Source organism: Crocuta crocuta, unplaced genomic scaffold, assembly GCF_008692635.1.
Source record: "Crocuta crocuta isolate KB4526 unplaced genomic scaffold, BGI_CrCroc_1.0 scaffold333, whole genome shotgun sequence".
Taxonomy (NCBI): domain Eukaryota; kingdom Metazoa; phylum Chordata; class Mammalia; order Carnivora; family Hyaenidae; genus Crocuta; species Crocuta crocuta.
Genome location: NW_027532856.1, coordinates 1,542,451 through 1,565,941, shown reverse-complemented (window position 1 = coordinate 1,565,941; position 23,491 = coordinate 1,542,451). Strand labels below are relative to the sequence as shown.

At 37.6% G+C, this 23,491-nt stretch overlaps 1 protein-coding gene across 2 annotated transcripts in view; it reads left to right on the top strand.

Annotated features, from left to right (window-relative positions):
- The window catches only part of USP32 (ubiquitin specific peptidase 32), a 222,821-nt gene that overhangs the window by 9,252 nt on the left and 190,078 nt on the right, over positions 1-23,491 (top strand). The window lies entirely within an intron of this gene.

Sequence of the window (23,491 nt, the reverse complement as noted above, 5' to 3'; positions counted from 1 at the left end):
CTTATTATCCAGTACTTTTAATATTTTAGATTTATTAATTGGTGTTTACTTTTTATCTCCAAGTAATACATTTATAGTGATACTTTTTTTTCCATTTAAGGAATGTTTATTTTACATTCCAGTATTAAAAATAAGGATTTAGCTCTTTTTTTATTAAAAAAATTTTAATTTTTTAATATTTAATATTTTAATAAATAAAAAAAAATTTTAATGTTTTATTTATTTCTGAGAGAGAACGAGAGACAGCATGAGCAGGGGAGGGCCAGAGAGAGAGAGAGAGAGAGAGACATACACACAGAATCTGAAACAGACTCCAGGCTCTGAGCTGGCTGTCAGCACAGAGCCCGACGCAGGGCTCAAACCCACGAACCAAGAGATCATGACCTAAGCCGAAGTCGACGCTTAACTACCTAAGCCACCCAGGTGCCCCAGAGGCTCTCTCTGTTTTAACCAAGTAATTATACTGATGTTCCTTTTTAGTAATCTTTGATCTCTGGTCATGTGGGTCTTAATTTAAGCCTTAGGGCAGATTCATTGCATGGGCAGTTATAAACTGGGATAGGAGGAAGACCTTGCCCTAGAATGCAGTTTTTATGATCACATACCCCTAGACTCCATGAGGGTGGGAACATGTCTATTTTGTTCACTGCTGTATTTCTAGCAATTGCATGTTATTTGTCCTATGTAAGCTATTCAGCACATATTTGTTGAATGACTGAATTGCATATCAAAGCAATCTTTTCTAAAAACCAGATTAAATTTATAGAGAAAACTTTGTTCAGGATAAATGTGTGTGCGCTCATGGGTGTATGCCATGAGGTTTAAAACTCATATTTTTATACAATGTACATATATTTAAATGCATCTTTTGCCTTTAAAAGTGTTACTTTATATCATTTTTGGCTCTGCTTTAAAGTTGGTTTTGGAATCCATTGGTGAGCAGTTGTAGTAGGAAGCTGCAGTGGGTTTAGAGCAGTTGTTTGATAATAAATTTGGTTTGGAGATTCTTAAGTTTATGCAAGTATCCATAAATGAAATATTTCACTGTATGGAGTTTTATAGATCAGAAGTTATTCTTTGTCAGAGATGCTGAGGTAAGAATACTTCTTTACAACTAATTATGGAAGGATAAGAAATTACTTATTCTGGGGCGCCTGGGTGGCTTAGTCGGTTAAGCGTCCGACTTTCGCTTAGGTCATGATCTCGCGGTTCGTGGGTTCGAGCCCCGTGTCGGGCTCTGTGCTGACTGCCAGCTCAGAGCCTGGAGCCTGTTTCAGAGTCTGTGACTCCCTCTCTCTCTGACCCTCCCCTGCTCACGCTGTCTCTCTCTCTCTCCTAGAAATAAATAAAACATTAAAAAAAATTAAAAAAGAAATTACTTATTCTATATAGGCTTAGAGACATAGTAAAGGAGTAATTAATGGTGGAAGCATTTTATATTGTCATATTACTGGTACTATATAGGTATAAATTGAAGTTGACAGAACATTGCCAAACATATTTAAATAATGAAAGAAATAGGATATCAACTGAATGAGCACTTGGCAGTAAATAACATGTCAGAAAAATGTTCCATTTTGAGTGGAGCATTTTTTATTTTTGGAGCGTGTTTTTTAATATTATTTCAGTAGACTCTCAAACTAAATGCAACTTATTTTTCCACAGATCTGCTTACATATTGCATGTGTATGGTTTACCTATGGGCCCAAGCCAGAAATCTGGTTATCATATGAGACTTTTTTTTTCTTTTCTCTGTTCACATTTAATCAATCACAGTGTCCCTTTGATGATACCTCCTTATTATCTTATGTTTCTTCTGCATCTTTATTTATTTTTAAAGTTTATTTGTTTATGAGAGACAGAGACAGAGCATGAGTGGGGGAGGAGCAGAGAGAGAGGGAGACACAGAATCCGAAGCAGGCTGCAGGCTCTGAGCTGTCAGCACAGAGCCTGATGCGGGGCTTGAACTCACGAACTGCGAGATCATGGCCTGAGCCGAAGTCGGCACTCAACTGACTGAGCCATCCAGGCGCCCCTCTTCTGCGTCTGTTAAGTTATTGCCTTAGAAAAGGCCTTCTTCTGTCCTCCGGACTATTATTAGTCTCCTACGTCTTCAGTCCATTCTTTATATTTCCACCAGAATAATCTTTCTGAAATACACATCTGGTCATTTTACTCAGATGCTCATCAGTGAGAAGTACCCAACACCTATGGTTTGAAGTCAGTCAGTAGTGTGGCAAGCCCTGGTAGTTTCTCTGATTTGGCTCCCGTATGAAAACTGTCTGCCTTTGAAATGCTGCTTCCTCGATCTTGGGATGCCCTTCTTTATACACTAAAGTTCACAAATATTGCTGTACAGCTTGGTGAAATTCTACCTATGTACCTAAGCAATCACGATGCAAAACCAAGATAGAGAACAATGTTTCTAGCACTCCAGTAGGCTCTCTCTTGCCCTTTCCCAGTTGATACTGCCCCCTCAGAAGTAACCACTATTCTGATTTCTATCCGTATACATTAGTTTTACCTATTTTTGAGTCTTGTATAAATAAAATCATACAGTATTCACTTTTTGTATTTGTACTGGTGAACTAGTTTTTTAAAATGAGATGCAAACTCATTTTTTGTTTTTTATTTTATTTTTTTAATGTTTATTTTATTTTATTTATTTATTTATTTTTTAAATATTTTTATTTATTTCTAGGAGAGAGAGAGAGAGACAGCGTGAACAGGGGAGGGTCAGAGAGAGAGGGAGACACAGACTGTGAAACAGGCTCCAGGCTCTGAGCTGACAGTCAGCACAGAGCCCGACGCGGGGCTCGAACCCACAAACCGCGAGATCATGACCCAAGCGAAAGTCGGACGCTTAACCGACTAAGCCACCCAGGCGCCCCTTTTAATGTTTATTTTAGAGAGAGTGTGAGCAGGGGAAGGGCAGAGAGAGGAGACACAGAATTCAAAGCAGGCTTCAGTCTCTGAGCTGTCAGCACAGAGGGTGATGCGGGGCTCAAACCCACGAAGCGTGAGATCATGACCTGAGTCATGGATGCCTAACTGACTGAGCCACCCAGGTGCCTCTAATTAATTAATTTTATTTATTTTAAAGAGCACATGGGCAGGGGGGTGGGAGGGGAATCTTAACAGGCTCCATCCTCAGCACAGAGCTCGATATGGGGCCTGATCCCACAACCCAGGGATCATGATCTGAGCTGAAATCCAGAGTCTGATGCTCAATCAGTTGAATCACCCAGGTGCCCCATAAACTTATTTTTAAGACCAAATTTTAAGTCTTTTCTTTATGAAGTAAATTCCTGAAAAGATTACTCGTATCTTGAAATTAGTGCTAGTGTTTTTTTTTTGTTTTTTGTTTTTTGTTTTTTTTTAATTTCCAGAAGCTGGCAGAGTGGCTGGCATGAAGTATATGCCTATTGATGAACTGACACACATCTTTCTTCCTGAACTGTCTGCCTCACAAGATCCTTATCTATCAAAACTAAACCCAGGCGTCAGGTCCTCTCAGTAGCTTTCCCTCATATTGCTCCTACTTTTCCTCCTTTTCTCTGCTGTCACTTTTATTATAGTGCTTATCCCCTTCATTACAGCTGCTAGTTTAATTGGCTTTCTACTTTGAGTTCTGAAATCCTTGAGAATAACTCTGGAACCTAAAAGGTAATATGGCAGGGCTTATTAAAATGTTGATTGAGGGGCGCCTGGGTGGCTTAGTCGGTTAAGCATCCGACTTTCGCTTGGGTCATGATCTCACTGTTCGTGGGTTCGAGCCCCGCGTCGGGCTCTGTGCTGACTGCCAGCTCAGAGCCTGGAGCCAATTTCAGAGTCTGTATCTCCCTCTCTCTCTGACCTTCCCCTGCTCAAGCTGTCTCTCTCTCTCTCCTAGAAATAAATAAAAAATATTTAAAAAATAAAATAAAATAAAATAAAATAAAATGTTGATTGAATGAACGGGACAACTTAGTGCCCTTTGAATAAAGGAGAAAGCTGACTGAATAAAACTAATAGTCATGTCTGGCAAATTGTATTTTTACAGGATAAATTATAGTCATTTCATGACGTTTCTACAAATATTCAAATGTTCCAGGAAAATAAACATTTCAAATAAATACCTGCCTGCCCTAAGCTAAAATTATCTGAATTTATGAAGTACTCAGTAGAAAATATGAAGGAAAAAGGAGACAATCTTATATGTAAAGACTTGTAGATTTGTAATTTGTGTTATAATTAGCAGCTAAAATTAGCATCAAAATTAATTCTCACATTTTGCAAGTGAGCCTTGATTTGATTGGTTCTGAGACACTCAAATTTTTCACAAATAGCAAATACTTATTGGTGTGAATAGAAAAATATGCTAAAGGTAGGTCAAAATTCCATGCAATTTTTGGAACTTTTTAAATATAATTTACATAATTTAATATGTACTTCTATTTAAAATTTTTAATCTCTTCTTTACAATAAGCATCATGTGGGCCAGTTGATTTGCTCTCTTCATTTTGTATTTCTGTGATTTTCTGATGTGGAGTGAGTTTTTCTCTACTTTATTCTAGTAATTTTATATTGTACACAGTGTTGTACAGGCAAGATGAGGCTAGATTATGAAGGGTTCATTTTCATTTGATTCTCCTCATCTTTCTGGACTTCGCCTAGATTTTACCTTTCTCTGAAACATTCCTGGACAGTCTAGCACTTACCTCCTTTAAAGTCCTATGACTCTTAATTTGTATCCTTGGTATTTGAATATTTTTACATACCTATGGTATTGTGTTATGTGTATTAATTTAATCTCCTCACTTAATTTTAGGTTTTTTGAGGAGGATTTTTAAAAAATTTGTTTTAAAAACCACTTTGCATTGTTTTAAGCACAAATAGGTGTTCAGCATATGCTTGATGATGGAGAGAACCAGATGGTTAAAGTCATTGGTGTCTTTATATGATTGTGATGTGTTGCTTTTTAAAATTGAGTTATCTTATTTAGTTTTCTTTTAAGATCTTTTAACTTTCATTTTCATGTTTTCTTCCAAATGTTTAAATAACATGTGGCTCATATCTCAAACTCCCAATTTGCAGTTTATAGGAATGTGACTGAAAATTAAAATTATAGGTCCAAGATAACTGCACTGCATGTCAGGCAGTTCTACATATGCTAGAAGTTATTAGAAGTAAGACAATTGTAGGTTGCAATGGAAATTAGAAGACTTTTGCTTATCTTACGTGTTTGTGTCAGTTGAAGGATTTGAGAATCCTTCTAAGGTGTTAACTCCTTATCAGTGTCTCTTGTGATTCTAATATTAACAAATACATAAATATGCTTTTTCTCATATGTATAGGAAAGCAAAAATTGCACTAAATTATGATTTTTTTTAATGTTTATTTGTTTTGAGGGAGAGGGTGCAAGTGGGGAAGAGGCAGAAAGAGAGAGAAAGCCAAGGAGGCTGTGATGTGGGGTTTGATCCCACAAGCCATGAGATCATGACCTGAGCTGAAATTAGGAGTCAGATACTCAGCTGACTAAGTCACCCAGGCACCCCACGATTTCTGATTGTAATAGGAATATAGCCTTATAATTGGTATTGTATTTTCAACCATATAGCTTAGGATAGCTGTAAGGGAATTATGAGATATTTCATATGAATTTTTGTCTGATATTCACAAGCTCAGGTACATACATACCTGGCTTTAGCAATTTATGTGGTAAATTATACATAAGATGAAATTTACTGCTTGGACGATTTTATTATTTTATTTTATTTTTTATTTTTAAAGTTTATTTTGAGAGAGAGAGCACAAGTGGGGGAGGAACAGAGAGGGAGAGAGAATTCCAGCAGGCTCCATACTGTCAGCACAGAGCCTGATATGGTGTTGAAACCCATGAACTGTGAGCCACTCAGGTGCCCCACCCTCTAAACCATTTAAATTGTATAATTCAGTGGCCTTAAGTACACTCATAATGTAGTATGGTCATCACCAAATATTTGTTTCTAGAACTTGTTAATCATCCTAGACAGAAACTCTATAATCCCTAAATAACTCCCCATTTTCCTGCCCCCTACCCCCATCCCTGGTAACCTCTCTCCTACTTTTTGTCTCTGATTTTGCCCATTTTAGGTACCTAATATGAGTGGAATCATGCAATATTTATCCTTTTGTGTCTTTTTTCACTTTTTTAAGGTCCATCCATGTTGTAGCATGTAGCAGAATTTCATTCCTTCTTATGGCTGAATAATGTGTGTATGCTACATTTTGTTTATTCATTCACCTGTTAATGGACATTTGGATTGTTTTCACTGTTTTGCTACTGTGAATATGGACATTGGTGGACAACGATCTGAGTTCCTGCTTTCAGGGTTGTTTTTTTTTTAATGTTTATTATTTATTTTTGAGACAGAGAAACCTAGAGGGCAGAGAGAGGGAAACACAGAATCTGAAGCAGGTTCCAGGCTCTGAGCTGTCAGCACAGAGCCAGATGCAGAGCTTGAACTCACGAACTGTGAGATTGTCACCTGAGCTGAAGTCAGGTCATAACCGACTGAGCCACCCGAGCATCCTGCTTTCATTTCTTCTGAATGTCTAAGTAGAAGTAGAATTGCTGGATCATATGGTAACTTGATGTTTAACAGTTTGAGGAACTACCAAACTTTTCCAGAGTGGCTACACTGTAGTACACTCCTAACAGTCATGTATGAGAGTTATGATTTTTCCACATCCTTGTCTATACTTGTTGTTATTTCTTATTTTACCCATCCTAGTGGTTGTGAAATAGTGTGTCATGCAGTAGTTGTTGTTTTTTAAACTAGGCTTCACACCCAATATGGGGCTTGAACTCATGATCCTGAGGTCAAGAGTTGGATGCTCTTCTGACTGAGCCAGCCAGGAGCCCCTCATTGTCGTTTTGTGTTTCTTTAATGGCTAGTGATGTTGAGTATGTTTTCCTGTGCTTGGTTATATAAAAGTTGGGGCGCCTGGGTGGCTTAGTCAGTTAAGCGTCCGACTTTCGCTTAGGTCATGATCTCGTGGTTCGTGGGTTCGAGCCCCGCGTCGGGCTCTGTGCTGACTGCCAGCTCAGAGCTTGGAGCCTGTTTCAGAGTCTGTATCTCCCTCTCTCTCTGACCCTACCTTGCTCATGCTGTCTCGCTCTCTCTCTCTCTCTCTCCTAGAAATAAATAAAAATATTTTTTAAAAAAAGTTGTGTTTACCCTATATACTGTAGACTATTAAAGTGTGAAATAGCATTATGTCTAAAAAGCAATTTACATACCACACTTAAAAAATACTTTATTTAGGGGCACTTGGGTCGCTTAGTCAGTTAAGGGTCCAACTCTTGGTTTTGGCTTAGGTCATGGTCTCACTGTTTCGTGAATTTGAGCCCTGCTCAGGCTCTGTGCTGACAGTGTGGATCCTGCTTGGGATTCTCTGTCTCCCTCTCTCTCTACCTCTGCCACGCTCATGCTGTCTTTGTCTCTCTCAAAAATAAATAAATAAACTTTAAAAAATACTTTAAGAAAAATACTAACCGTCACCTGAGCTTTCAGCAAGTCATAATCTTTCTGCTGGTAGAGGGTCTTGCTTTGGTGTTGATTGCTGACTGTTCAGGGTGGTAGTTGCTAAAGGTTGGGGTAGCTGTGGCAATTTCTTAAAATGATGACAGTGAAGTCTGCTGTATTTCTCTGCAATTTCTCTGTAGCCTGAGATGCTGTTTGATAGCATTTTGCTTGCAGTAGAAGTTATTTCAAAATTGAAAGTCAGTGATCTCAAACCCCATTGCTGCTTTATCAACTAAGTTTATATTCTAAATCCTTTGTTGTAATTTCAACAACCTTTTCCATAGTTTATTTTTTATTATTTTTTCAGTAATCTCTACACCCAATGTGCTCCTTTGACTGTGCCAGCCAGACACCCCTCAACAGTCTTTACAGCATCTGCACCAGGAGGAGATTCTATCTCAAGAAACCACTTTCTTTACTCATTCATTAAAATTAGGGGCTCCTGCTTGGCTCAGATGGTTAAGTATCTGACTTTGGCTCAGGTCATGATCTGGCAATTTGAATTTGAGCCCTGTGTTGGGCTCTGTGCTGACAACTTGAAGCCTAGAGCCTGCCTCAGATTCTGCCTCCCTCTCTCTGCTCCTCCCCAGCTTGTGTTTGCTCTCTCTCAAAAATAAGTAAATAAACTTAAAGAAATTAAATGAAAATTACCTCATCTGTTAAACTTTTATTATGAGATTGCAGCAATTCAGTCACATCTTCAAGTGCCACTTGTTCTCTTGGTATAGTCACCACATCCGCAGTTTCTCCACTGAAGTCTTGAACCCCAAAGTCATCCATGAAGGTTGGAATCAACTTTTTTCCAAACTCCTGTTAATGTTCATATTTTGACCCCTTCCAATAAATCAGAAATGTACCTGATGGCATCTGGAATGATGAATCGTTTCCAGAGGTATTTATTTTGCCCAGATCCATCAGAGGAGTCACTGTCTATGGCAGCTGTAGTCTTAGGAAATGCATTTCTTTTTCTTTTCTTTTTAATTTAATTTTTTAAAAGTTTATTTATTTTGAGAGAGAGTGCACACATGTATGCGCATGATAGGGGAGAGGCAGAGAGAGAGGGAGAGAGAGAATCCCAAGCAGGCTCTACACTCAGCGGGAAGCCCAACGCAGGGCTGGATCTCATGACCTGACTTTAGAGGACATCAAGAGTCAGGTGCCCCTGCAATGTATTTCTTAAAGAAAAAGATTTGAAAGTTGAAATTACTTCTTGATCTGTGGGCAACAAGAATGGATGTTATAGAAGCAGGCATGAAAACAACATTAATGTCGTCCATCTCCATCAGCTTTCTTAGGTGACCACCAGGTTCATTATCAATGAGCAGTTATAATTTGAAAGGATTTTTTTTTTTTCCTGAGCAGTAGGTCTCAACAGTGGGCTTAAATATTCAGTAAATCATGTAAACAGATGTGCTGTCATCCAGGCTTTGTTTCATTTGTAGAGCACAGGCAGTAGTCTTAGTGTTGATTCTTAAGGACCTTGGGATAACTTGCTGCAGTTTCCACATCAGCCTTTGCTGCTTCAACTAGCACTTTTATGTTGTAAAGATGGCTTCTTTCCTTAAACCTCACGAACCAACCTCTGCTAGCTTCAGTCTTTTACAGCACCTCTCTCAGCCTTCATAGAACCAAAGAGAGTTAGAGCCTTGCTCTGGGTTAGAGTTTAGTTTAAGAGAATGTGGTGGCTGGTTTGATCTGTTCAGACCACTAAAACTTTTTATCAGCAGAAAGGCTGTTTTGCTTTCTTGTCATTTGCCTTTTCACTGGAATAGTACTTTTATTTCCTTCAGGAATTTTTCTTGGGTGCCTGGGTGGCTCAGTCGATTAAGCGTCCAACTTTGGCGCAGATCATGGGCTCACTGTGAGTTTGAGCCCTGGTTTGAATTGGTTTGTGAATTCGAGCATCAGGTTCTGTGCTGTTGTCATGGAGCCCACTTCAGATCCTTTGTCCCCCCCTCTCTTTCTGCCCCTCCCTCGCTTGTGTGCACTCTCTCTCAAAAATAAATAAACATTAAAAAAAAAACAAACACTTTTCTTTTGCATTCACAATTTAGCTAACTGGTCCAAGAGGGCTGGCTTTTGGCCTGTCTTAGGTTTCAACATGCTTTTGAAATTTAATCACTGAGCTTGGTCATTTTTAGCTTTTATTAAAAAAATTTTTAATGTTTATTATTAAAAAAAATTTTTTTTTACATTTTTTATTTATTTTTGAGAGACAGAGTGAGACAGAGCGTGAACTGGGGAGGGGCAGAGAGAGAAGGAGACACAGAATCTGAAACAGGCTCCAGGCTCTGAGCAAGCATTCAGCACAGAGCCTGATGTGGGGCTCGAACCCAGGAACCGTGAGATCATGACCTGAGCCGAAGTCAGACACTCAACCGACTGAGCCACTCAGACGCCCCCTATTATTTATTTTTGAGAGAGAGAGAGAGAGACGCACACACAGTGTGAGCGGGGAGGGACACAGAGAGGGAGACAAAATCAGAAGCAGGCTCCAGGCCCTCAGCTATCAGCAGAGAGTCTGATGTGGGGCTTGAACTCACACACTGACACATCTTGACCTGAGCCAAAGTTGGACGCTTACCCAACTGAGCCACCCAGGCACCCCCATTTTTAGCTTTTGATTTAAAGTGAGAGATGTGGGGCTCTTCTTTCACCTGAACACTTAAGGCCGTTTTAGGGTTATTAATTGGTCTAATTTCAATTCTGTGTCTCAGTGAGTAGGGAGGCCCAAGGAGAGGAAGAGACACCAGGGAAGGCCAGTTGGTGGAGCAGTCAGAACATACACAACATTTATCAATTAAGTTTTCTGTCTTATATGGGTATAGTTCGTGATGCCCCTAAACAACAATTACAATGGTAACATCAAAGATCTCTGATCATTGAGCACCATAATAAATATAGTAATAATGAAAGAGTTTGAAATATTGAGAGAATTACCAAATGTGGCATAGAGACATGAAATGAGCAAAGGCTGTTGAAAAAAGTGATGCCTCTAGAGTTGCCACATACCTTCAATTTGTAAAATAACACAGTATATGCAAAATGCAGAAAAGTGAGGTGCTATAAAATGAGGTATGCTGGTATGTGATTTGCAAATATTTTCTCCCTTTCTGTGGGATTGTTTTCATGCTCTTGGTAGTATCTATTGGTACTCAAAAGTTTTTAATTTTGATGATGTCAGGTAGTTTGGAATTTAATGTTTTAAATTGTGCAGAGATAAAACCACAAAACCCTGAAAGATTGACCTCATAGTTGCAGAAAACCAGGGTAGAAAGAACCCTACTTCCTATAACCCAAAGACCCACCCCCGTAAAGAGAATCCCTTAAAAATAATTTTCCAAATAATCCACACAGCTCATGGATAAATTAAAAGCAAACAGTACTTGTAAAAGCAGTACTGTCTGTAATGAAAGCACCAGAGAGCCAACTTTATTATCGAATCCTAGCCAGGGTGGAAAGCCAGGCTATTCTTTTAGGAACATGAAAAAAGTCAGCCTCTAATACTGTATACACATACACAAATGGTAGCAGGTAGTCCCTTCCCTAAGAATGAGAAGTGCCTTGTGTATTCATGAATTCTAAAATTTAACCATTGCTAACGGAAGAGCTGTGGATGCCTAAGGCTAATATGTTATATATACTACTGGAGTAGAAACTATATGATTGTACTTAGTGATGCAAATGACATTTATATGTTTTAAAATCTTTTGTTTTAGGTAGGCACTTTTTTAAAAGAAAAGTCTGCCTATATATTTTTAACTTAACATCTGGGGGTAGGTTCTTAAAAGTTATCATATCTTTTATAAATTTTTTTTTTTAATGTTTTATTTATTTCTAGGAGAGAGAGAGACAGCATGAGCAGGGGAGGGTCAGAGAGAGAGGGAATCACAGACTGAAACAGGCTCCAGGCTCCGAGCTGGCAGTCAGCACAGAGCCCGACGCGGGGCTCGAACCCACGAACCGCGAGATCATGACCTAAGCGAAAGTCAGACGCTTAACCACCTAAGCCACCCAGGCGCCCCTAAAAGTTATCATATCTTAATGGGCATATATAGATTAATAGGTGAGTTTAAGGGGGTGATAAATACTGGCTGTAAGAGGTTTCTTTTTAGCTGTGTAATCACTTAGATGTAATCCTTTGCATATCAAAATTTTATTATAGCAATGTTCTCTGTGCATTTTTAATAGAGATTGTTAGCCACTCTAATAAGTTTTCCTGAAGTTTTTATCTTTTGGTAGTAGCTTTTTGTAATTTTATATATTGGAGAAACTCTTATTCTGGACTGGAATCTGATATACGGTGTTAGTCTGAAATTTTTTTTTCCAAATTTGAATATTGTGTAACAGAATGGTTTTAAATGATTATTAATACTTACATTTTGTGTTAAATATTAATGCCATTATTGACATATTGTAATGGTGCAGTTAGAGTATTCCAGGGAACAAATTAAATTTTCTTCATATTTTAGAAGTTGTTATTTTTCATAAAATAAGAAATCAGGATAATTGGCAAAAAATTAATTCATAGTGAAAATGTAGTGTATATTCTGATTTATTATTTTCTGTTCACATATGTTGGAATATATAAATTATTGTCTTAATATTTTAGTTTAGAGATTAGAGATTGTCAGAAAAATTTTAAATGGCACATCAAATTCATATTTACTTTTTTCACTTGCTGTCGATATTTTTGTTTCGCTGTCATTTTGTGCTTAGAATTTACATCTCAGATTGGCATTTTCAGCTTACTTCTGCATTGTTCTGTCACATTGTTTCTACCAAAGTTGATGGCATAAAGGTAGTCATAACTCTGGCTTTATCCATGAGATATACTCAGCTCTACTACCTGCATACATATATACATAAGTACATTTGTTTATTTATTTATTTCTACACTATTTAAAATAGGAAAAGGAGAAGCAGTGTTAACTGAAGAGGTAATTTAGTGTATGTGTTGTTTGTATACTTCGTAAGTTTGTATGTATATGATCCTAGAATGCAAATTCTGTCATCATGTTATATAATTTACAGTGCATTATAGATATTCCTTTAAATGCCCAATGATAATATTTATGTACCACAGTGTAATTTAAAATATCAGAATTAGGGACTCTTGATCTTGGGGTTGTGAGTTCAAGCCCCACATTGGGTGTAGAGCTTACTTTAAAAAAAATAATAAATGGGGGCAACTGGGTGGCTCATTTGGTTAGGTGTCTGACTCTTGATTTCAGCTCAGATCATGATCTCAACAGTTTATGAGATCGAGCCCCATGTTGGGCTCTGTGCTGATATTCTCTCTCTCCCTCTCTGCCCCTCCCCTGCTCACACATGCATGCCTCTCTCTCTCTCTCTCTCTCAAAATAAAGAAATAAACTTTAAAAAAAGTAAATAAAAATAAAATAAACATCAGAATTAGTGTTTTATTTCCTTGTGGAAAAACCTATCAAGAGTAGTTTAACATTTGCTTTGTTGCATAACTTAGAATATGGAATGGGCATCTCTGGTGCTTTGGTGCATTGTCATTCCTTTCTCAGTTTGGTTTAGCTTCCAACATTTTCTCTTCTGTGTTTTCAGTGTTGTGAAAGTATGTGTGAGCTCTCTAAAAGTGCTTTGTTTTGTTTTGTTTTGTTTTGTTTGGCCAGTGTTGCTTCCTCTGGAACATCTTCATTTTTTTTTGTCATGGCTATTTTTCCCGTTTATTTACCTTTCATTAAGTTCCTCTGAATGCATAGCTAGGGTCTCTTTAAAGGTAACAATGTCAACATTTCCATGGTCAGCTATTTCTTCTAAATGTCCATTTGTGTTTAATTGGAATTTAGCATTATCACTTTTCATTTCTTTGCTACACTTTTATCTTTGTTGGCCAATTCCCTCTTTTGATTATCCATTTTCATAAAATATCACTTGGATTTATCACACAATTATTCTACCTTCTCCCTCTACATATGAACTAAATAACAGCTGCGTAGGGACCAATTATAGACAGGCATTGAAAGAAGTGACGTGATTGGTCACTGATTATAATATGCATCTTTTATTTACATTGGGATTCGTGGACTGAAGAATCAGCCGTGAAGTTTGTATTTTTTTTAAATTTTTTTTAATGTTTTATTTATTTCTAGGAGAGAGAGAGAGAGACAGCGTGAGCAGGGGAGGGTCAGAGAGAGAGGGAGTCACAGACTGAAATAGGCTCCAGGCTCTGAGCTGGCAGTCAGCACAGAGCCCGATGCGGGGCTCAAATCCATGAACCGCCAAATCATGACCTAAGCGAAAGTCAAATGCTTAACCGACTAAGCCACCCAGGAGCCCCATGTATTTTTTAAAATTGTTTACAGTTATGAGACACCTGGGTGGCTCAGTCGGTTTAAGCATCCGACTTCGGCTCAGGTCATGATCTCGTGGTTCATGGGTTCGAGCCCCGCGTTGGGCTCTGTCCTGACAGCTCAGAGCCTGGAGCCTGTTTCATATTCTGGGTCTCCCTCTCTCTCTGATCCTCCCTCACTCATGTTCTGTCTCTCTCTGTCTCAAAAATAAATAAACTATAAAAGAATTAAAAAATTACATACAGTTAATATGATATGACTGAAATTTGAACTGTATTTTGAAGGGCTTATGTTATTTAAACTGTAGAAACTGAAATTCATGAATATGGTAACTGTGAAAGCAAGAACTGCCTTTATATTAAAAAGAATTAAACTTACTATCTCTAATTGTTTGTAAAATACACATTTTAGTGACGATTTGATTTTAAGAAAGTAGGAATGTGTTTGTGGTTTCTAGAGAAAAGGATGTGAAGCTGAAGCGGACCTGTATAATCTCAGCTTTTTTCTTATACTTACAAAATTCTGTGAGCTTATTGCCTTTAATACAGTGTGTGATGTGCTTATTTCTGTAGGTAGATTTGTAGGATTAGAGGTTTTTCATTTGTTACTTACCTTAAAGATACTCTCTTTTCATCAAAAAGATTTAGTGATAAGACTTTTATTTTATTTTCTATTTTTTGGTTTATAGAGAGAGTGTGTGTGAGAGCACAAGCCAGGGAAAGGAATAGGAGTGGGGAGAGATAGAGAAAAAAAGGGAGTGAGAGAGAGAGAGGGAGAATCTTAAGCAGTCTTCACGCTAAGTACAGAGTCCTACGTGGGGCTTGATCCAAAGACCCTGGGATCATGACCTGAGCCTGAACTAAGAGTTGGATATTCAACCTACTCAACACCCAGGTGCCCTCCCTATGATTTTCTTAATGACATTTTCTTCTCTCTAGTCTTTTCTTTATTGTAAGAATACAGTAGTTAATATGTGTAATATACAAGATATGTGTTAATTGACTGTATGTTATTGGTAAGGTTACCAGTAACAGCAGGCTATTAGTAGTTGAGTTTTTAGGGAGTCAAAAAATTATCCATGGATTTTCCACTGGAAGTGGGGTTAGTACCCCAACTCCCAAGTTGTTCAAGAAGTCAACTATATTGCAAGACATTAATAGATTATCTCTGTGTTGTGAAGTTGAAGGTGATTTTATTGTCTCTCTGTAAAGCTTTGTTATCTAAAAAAAATTGAATTGTATTTTTTTTTTAAATGTTTTATTTATTTCTAGGAGAGAGACAGAGAGACAGCATGAGCAGGGGAAGGCCAGAGAGAGAGAGGGAGTCACAGACTGAAACAGGCTCCAGGCTCTGAGCTGGCAGTCAGCACAGAGTCTGACGCGGGGCTCGAACCCACAAACCGCGAGATCATGACCCAAGCGAAAGTCGGACGCTTAACCGACTAAGCCACCCAGGCGCCCCTGAATTGTATTTTTAAAACTGTTTTTCTTATCACTCCCCCCGAAAAGCATCACTTTTTAGTCCTGATAATGAAAGATTGTGTTTCTTTCCCATTTAGATGTAATAAAAAATTCCATTTCTTTTGGTTTTCCAACGGAATGAAAGTTTTATTGTAAAATTTTTGTGCTTTTTTAAAAGTTCTTTTTTCTTTAAAAAAATTTTTTTTAAAATATTTTATTTATTTCTGAGAGAGAGGGAGAGACAGCATGAACAGGGGAGGGTCAGAGAGAGAGGGAGACACAGAATCTGAAGCAGGCTCCAGGCTCTGAGCTGTCAGCACAGAGCCCAACGCAGGGCTCCAACCCACTAACCACGAGATCATGACCTGAGCCGAAGTCGGACGCTTAACCGACTGAGCCACCCAGGCGCCCCTAAAAGTTATTTTTTCAAGTTAATATGTAAATGCTTTTTGTGTGTTTTGTAATCAGTAGTTTCATGAAAATAGATTTGTGTTTTGTGAAGCAGTTAATAGTTCTTTCCTTTTTTTTTAAGATTTTGTTTTTTAAGTAATTTTTCTACCCAGCATGGACTTGAACTTAAAACTCTAAGATCAGGAGTCAGTCCCATGCTCCACCCACTGAGCCAGCCAGGTGTCCCTTCATAGCTCTTTTAATTTATTCACTTCATTTTATAACAGCCTTAAATATTTTGGGGGGCAGCAGAAAAATTGAGGCTGTTTGTTGGCATCACATTAAAAGTATTTGTGTTCAGGCACCTGGGTGGCTCAATTAAGCATCTGACTTCTGCTCAGGTCATGATCTCATGGTTCATGTGTTCGAGCCTCACATCGGGTTCAGTGCTGACAGCATGCTTTGGATTCTGTGTCTCCCTCTCTCCGTTCCTCCCCTGCTTTTCGCAAAAATAAACATTAAAAAAATTATGATCTGTGCTTTGATATGAAAAAAAGCACTTAGATTTCTTATGGTTATTGGAATAAATATATAATTGAATGATTGATTGATTATTTATTGTCTATATAATGTTCTAGGCTTTGTGCTGAGTACTAGGGCTACCAAGACAAATAAGTGATACTACTCTCAAGGAGCTTATTAGATACAGCAGGGTCATGAAAGAGAGAGTAGTCTGGGAATGAAAGGAAAGAAGCGATGTTTTAACCCAGGTCATAAAAGAGGATTAGTTGTTCAGGTGGCATTGCAAATCGGGTAGTATATGTAGAGGGGAGAGTATTGTAAGCAAACAGGAATGTCAGCTGACAACCAACAGAGCCTTTGTAAACTTTGTTTAAAAATTATAACTCATTATAACTTTATTGAGAAATTGTTTGGGAAAGGAAGAAAATTCCACTAATGATCCTGTCACCTAACACTGCTACTTATTTGCTTTTATTTTTTTCTCATAAATGTTTTACTTTTTTTTTTTTAATGTTTTATTTATTTCTAGGAGAGAGAGAGAGAGAGAGAGAGCGTGAGCAGGGGAGGGTCAGAGAGAGAGGGAGTCACAGACTGAAACAGGCTCCAGGCTCTGAGCTGGCAGTCAGCACAGAGCCCAACACGGGGCTCGAACCCACGAACCGCGAGATCATGACCCAAGCGAAAGTCGGACGCTTAACCGACTAAGCCACCCAGGCACCCCAATGTTTTACATTTTTTATAGTTTTAATCGTAACATACATGCAATCTTATATCTTGTTTTTTTCTGAGATGTCTATTTTTATCAATGTTATACATTCATATAGTTTAAAGTGTTAAATAGTTTGTATAAGATTTGTTGAATAAGAATCAGTTGCCTAATCTTAGTATTTTCTCTTTCCCAGAAAGTACCACTTTATATTCTCTTAGTTGGTTTTTGGTATTTGCTACTAATTTTCCAGTTTTAGGCATTTTCTGTCGACTTCCCACTTCTGAGCATGAGAATTTAGCTTTCTTCCCCCTCCTCTTTTAGCCACTTCCTCTTCCCCTCTCCCTATTACTTCATCCTGCCACTATAGTTGTATGGTAATTTTGGTGAGATAAATATTTAATGTTTACCTTATGACCATGTACACATATGATACCCAGCTCAAGTTATGTAGGTAAGATATTTTTCTAGTACAATTTTTTTTGTTTTCCCTAGACCTAATAATTGTAGTATTTGTGTTTGTTTAGTATTTATCACTAATTTAACCATAAATGCACTCTTGTCACTTGCCCAAGTCTCTTCTCAAGATTATCACGTGTTGTCAGTTTCTTCTGATGTTTTCATGTAGCCTGTGGACTGGTTTCAAACTGGATTGGTTACTCTTTGAACCTGGTCCATAGTGATGATCCTGGGAACTCCACCTTTATCCTGTGGATTCTTCTGTTCTAGATATTTTGTTACATTTATACCATATCTTCTGCTTTCTGGATTTTCTCTTATGTTGGTGGATGACTTCCTCCGGGAACTTTCTGAGAAAGAATTTATGTGAGGTAAATTATTTGAGATTGTAAGTCTATGACTACTTTAAATCAGGGTGCCTGGCTGGCTCAGTAGAAAGAATGTGTGACTCTTGGTCTTGGGGTCGTGAGTTCAAGCCCCATGTTGCATGTAGAGATTACTAAAAAAGTAAATTAAAAAAAAGTAAAAGTACCTTATATTTGTCCTCGCATTTGACTGGAAGTTTGTCTGAGTTAGAATTCTAAGTTAGAAATCTTTTTCTTTAGAATTTTGAAAAAGTACTGCTTCATTTTTAGCCTGGCTTCCCATGTTGATGTGGAGATATCCAGTGCCATTTTAATTCTTGGGCCATTGTATTTTTCTATTTCTGGAAGCTTATAGGATCTTTATCCACACTGTTCTGAAATTTCACAGTGATGTCATTTAGTATGACCTATTTGCTAGTAAAAATGGGCTCTAACCTGAAGTTTCATGTCCTGAATTCACTTCTGAGAAATTTAATTATCTTATAGATGATTTCCTCTCTTAGATTTTCTTTCTTCTGGAATTACTGTGTTTGGATATTGGAGCTCTTAGACTGATCCTCTAACTTTTTTACCTTTTTCTCTTTATCTTTTTACTACTTTTGGGAGATTTCTTAACCTTACCTTCTAATCTTTTAACTCATCTTTGTCTTTTTGCTCTCATTTTTAAGAGCTGTTAATTTTTTCCGTATTGAAAATGTCATAAGTTAAATTTACACATAGTAAAAATTTACATATGCAATGCTTAAATCTCAACTATACACTTCAATGAATTTAAAAATATGTACACCCAACTTTACTAAAACTGTTCCTTCTGGAGTAAGTCTACAGGCTGATGCTCACGAGGAAATGTGCTAATAAAGCCCATGCCTACCCAACCCCACCCTGCCCCCAAAATAAAAAATTCCACCATTGTAACCTATACTCCTATCAAGATATAGATTTTTAAAAAAAATTTTTTTTTAAATGTTTTATTTCTGAGAGACAGAGAGAGACAGCCTGAGTAAGGGAGGGTCAGAGAGAGAGTGTGATACAGAATCTGAAGCAGGCTCCAGGCTCTGAGCTAGCTGTCAGCACAGAACCTGACGCGGGGCTCGAACCCACGAGCCGTGTGAGATCATGACCTGAGCCGAAGTTGGACGCCCAACTGACTGAGCCACCCAGGTGCCCCAAGATGTAGATCTTAAGTGGGGTACCTGGGTGGCTCAGTGGTTAAGTGTCTGATGACCTGGCTCAGGTCATGATCTCATGGTTCATGAGTTTAAGCCCCGCATTAGGCTCTATCTGACAGCTTGAACTCTGTGTCTCCTTCTCTCTCTGCCCCTCCCCTACCTGTGCTCTCTTTCTCTCTCTCTCTCAAAACTAAGCATTAAAAAAATACATAAAAAATACATATATCTTAAGTATTTAGTTCAATCGGTTTTTTTTTTTTTTTATTGCTAGGAGAGAGAGAGAGAGAGAGACAGCGTGAACAGGGGAGGGTCAGAGAGAGAGGGAGTCACAGACTGAAACAGGCTCCAGGCTCTGAGCTGGCAGTCAGCACATAGCCCGATGCGGGGCTCGAACCCACGAACCGCGAGATCATGACCTAAGCGAAAGTCGGACGCTTAACCGACTAAGCCACCCAGGCGCCCCTAGTTCAATCAGTTTTGACAAATGCTTTGTACTCATCACCAAATTCAAGATATAAAATATTTCCATCACTCTAGAAAAATCCTTCATGCTAGTCAGTCATCCCCACCCACCAGAGGCAACTACCGATCTGATTTTTATCACCATATATTAGTTTCCTTTGTTTTTTTACTTAGTACAAATGATATCTTTTTGTGTTTGCCTTTTTTTGCTCAGCATAATATCTGAGAGAGATAATATTCATCCATGTTGCTAAGCAGTATTCTACTATATGAATATAACATGATTATTCTTCAGTTGGATGTTGCCTCATTTTGGCTATTATGAATAAAGATGCTTAAACATTTTTGTACAAGTCTTTCTGGACATATATTTTTTAATATACCTAAGAGTGGAGTGGAATGGTTGGTCATAGAGTAGTATATGTTTAGCTTTCTTAGAAACCACCAAATAGTTTTTCAAACTGGTTATATAATAATTTTTTCACTGTGCTAGTTCAGTTCTACCTCCTTACCAGTGCTTGGTGTTATGAGTTCTTTTAATTCTAGATATTCAGATTGGTGGGAAGTAGTGTCTCAGTGTGGTTTTAATTTATATTTCCTTGATGTCTATTGATGTTAAACACTTTTACTTGTTGACCATGTGTATGTCTTTTATGAGCCCTTTTTTGTTTAATAGCATGTTGTCTTTTTTTCACTTTTGTTGTAATCTTATCTCTTTGAGGATATTAATACACTTTTAAAAAGTTTCTGTTCCTCCTTCTATAGACTGTTTCTTCAAAAAAAATTTTCCTGTTTTTTGCTTTTTTATTATTAAAGGCTTTCTGCAGATGCCTAATACTCTTGTTTATCTGCTCATAAAGCTGGTTATAAGTTCTCTGTTAGTGGGGCTTGTTGCTGAGCATTTTCAACGTGGAACCTCCTCCCAACTTCCAAGTTAGTCTCTTTAGGTCTTTTCTCAGAAAATTTTCCTCAGCTCTTCTGTCTGACAGGTAAAGGTCTGGATGCCAGATTTTGGAAGCTCAAAAGAGGAAGGGAGGAGATATCTTTACATTCCCATTCATGTGTTTACTTAATAACTCTGTTTTTAGTTTATTTTTATCTTATCTTTTTAAAATATTTATTTTGAGAGAGTGTGCATCTGTGTGCGCGTGCGCATGCACAAGGGGCAGAGAGAAAGGGAGAGAGAGAATCCCAAGGAGGCTCCATGCTGGGCTTGATCTCGCAATCTGTAACATCATGACCTGAGCCAAAATCAAGTCATATTCTTAACCGCCTGAGCCACCCAAGTGCCCTAGTATTTTCTGTTATTAGAGTAGTTTAGTTAATCTCATTTTATGTGTGGTGTCCAAAGATTTCTGTTGTTTCCTGTCATCCAGACAATACACTTCTAGTCTTTTGCCACGAGTAGGGAGCCTTGGCAGCCAGGCTGTGTGGAATGGGATTAGGGATCTTTGGAATGTCATTACTTAAATAGATTTGCGTCACTAGCACAACCTCCTTCTTTACCCCCATCTTCTTACATCTTCTGGAAGTACCTGATCCCATTAATTCTGAATCTTTATGGGATTCCTCCGTATTAAAAGCTCATCTTCTCCTATTGGCAGCTTAGGATTCAACTTTTTTACGTCTGCTAAGTCCTTTAATATGTGACACTCTTCATTTCAACTTGCATAATTTTCTTAGCTTATGACTTTTGTCTTCGGGTTTATGCCTTTTTAAAAAAAACTCGTTTGAGGTGTGTGAGTGGCTCAGTTGGTTGAGTGTCAGACTGTAGATCTCAGCTCAGTTCTTGTTCTCAAGGTTGTGAGTTAAAGCCCCACATTGGGCTCTATGCTGGATGTGAAGCCTCCTTAAAGAAAGGGGCGGGGCGGGGGGAGTCTAAAAGAACTCTTATTGAAAATTGGGATTTCAAAGGAAGTGAAATTAAATGTGTTTCAATCTAATGTTCTTCTATCAGAACTCTGTATTTTTTGTTGCATAGCATATCTTTTTTCAAATTATTTTCTTTTTTTTTTAATATATTTATTTATTTCTAGGAGAGAGAGACAGCGTGAGCAGGGGAGGGTCAGAGAGAGAGAGAGGGAGACACAGACTCTGAAATAGGCTCCAGGCTCCGAGCTGGCAGTCAGCACAGAGCCCGACACGGGGCTCGAACCCACAAACCACGAGATCATGACCTAGGCGAAAGTCGGACGCCTAACCGACTGAGCCACCCAGGCGCCCCTCAAATTATTTTCTTAACTATAATTTTTCTTGGTCACATTGCTTAGATTGCCCATAATTTACTGTTGTCTTATTACTTTAAATTTCTTCCGATTTTTCACTTATTATATTATACTGCAATGAACGTCATTTAAGTTTCCCCCATTTTAAGGATTATTTCCTTAGATTTCCAGAAATAGTTATCTTTTGACTCATTTTCTAAGTGTTAATTTTACTAAACATTTATCAGATTTGGTATTATAATTTGCACAAAAAAACGCCAAATCTCATTTGCTAATTAAATAGTCTAAAATGGCACCTTGTTTTAATTTTTATTTTCTGGATTAGTTGTCAAGGTAGAACCTTCCTCCACATTGTTGGTAGGTGCAAGTCCTCATCATTTGTCTTTCTGTCCTTTTTTCTTATTAACACTTCTAGTTCCTGAAATTGTTTTTTTAAATCAATTTGTAGAACCCTTTCTAATAAATGCCTTGAGTGTTAACCATTGGACAGATTTACTGCAGTTGTTTTCTCAATGGGTTTGCCATGTTATTGCCTTTTTTTGTTGTTGTTGCTATTTTCTTTTTTTTTATTTATGTATTTTTGTTTTAAAGTGAAGTATAGTTGACATACAACATTGTATTCATTTCAGGTGTACAGCTTGGTGATTCAACATTTATATACATTATGAAATTCTCACCACTATAAGTGTAGTTACCATTGTCACCATACAAAATTACTACAATATAATTGACTATATTCCCAATGTTGTACTTTACATCCCTGTGACTGACTTATTTTATAACTGGAAGTTTGTACCTTTTAATCCCCTTTACCTACTTAGTCTCTTTCCTTGCCTATCTTTCCTCTGGCAACCACCAGTTTGTTTTCTGTATTTGTAAGTCTGTTTTTGTTCTGTTTTGCTTATTTTGTTTCTTAAATTCCACATATAAGTGATATCTTTTACAGTATTTGTCTTCTTCTGACCTATTTCACTTAGCATAATACCATCTAGATTCATTCATGTTGTCACAAATGGCAAGATTTCATTCTTTTTTATGGCTGAGTAATATTCATGAGCTCAAAATTTGTATATGGTTAGATCTGCCAACTATATATTTTGTACCATTCTGGTTTCACATTTTTACTCTAACATATGCCTGAAAAATAATTGATTCTAATGTATGACTTCATATTTTTAGTGTTCAGCTTAATTTCATTCACCTGGAATTTATTTTGGAGTGTAGTAAAAGGATCTAAATTTGAGGGTTTTTTTGTTTTTTGTTTAGTTGCTAAGTAGCTAATTCAGTATGAGCCAGGGAATCATTTTCATTTTCATTTAAAAAAATCCTTTAAAAAATAGTTTGAATATGTATAGTAACTTCCATTTTGCCTCTTAAATTCTGTTGTAATTATTCCTTAATTTAGTCTTATATCAGAAACTTGTGTTATTTTCTCAGAGAAACTATCATTGCCTTATATGAAGTCTAGACTTCCTTATTTTAAATTATTTTGTTCTTTAGTTGTTTGGGAAGTGTTGGTACACTTTTGCTTTTGTGTAATACAGCCTCAGAATGTTGCCATCTTGAGATTGCTTATACAACCATGTATGGTTATCAGGAAATGCTGACAATTATGAAGTGCTTACTCCGCAGAATGAGGAAAATACACTCCTAGGTTTATTTTGTGTTTATTTTTCGATGACCAGATTCAATTCTTAGTTTTAACAGTTTATTGTGTTTTTGTTTTTTTTAATTTTTTAATGTTTATTATTGAGAGACAGAGACAGAGCATGAGCAGGGGAGGGGCAGAGTGAGGGGGAGACACAGAATCTGAAGCAGGCTCCAGGCTCTGAGCTGTCAACACAGAGCCCAATGTGG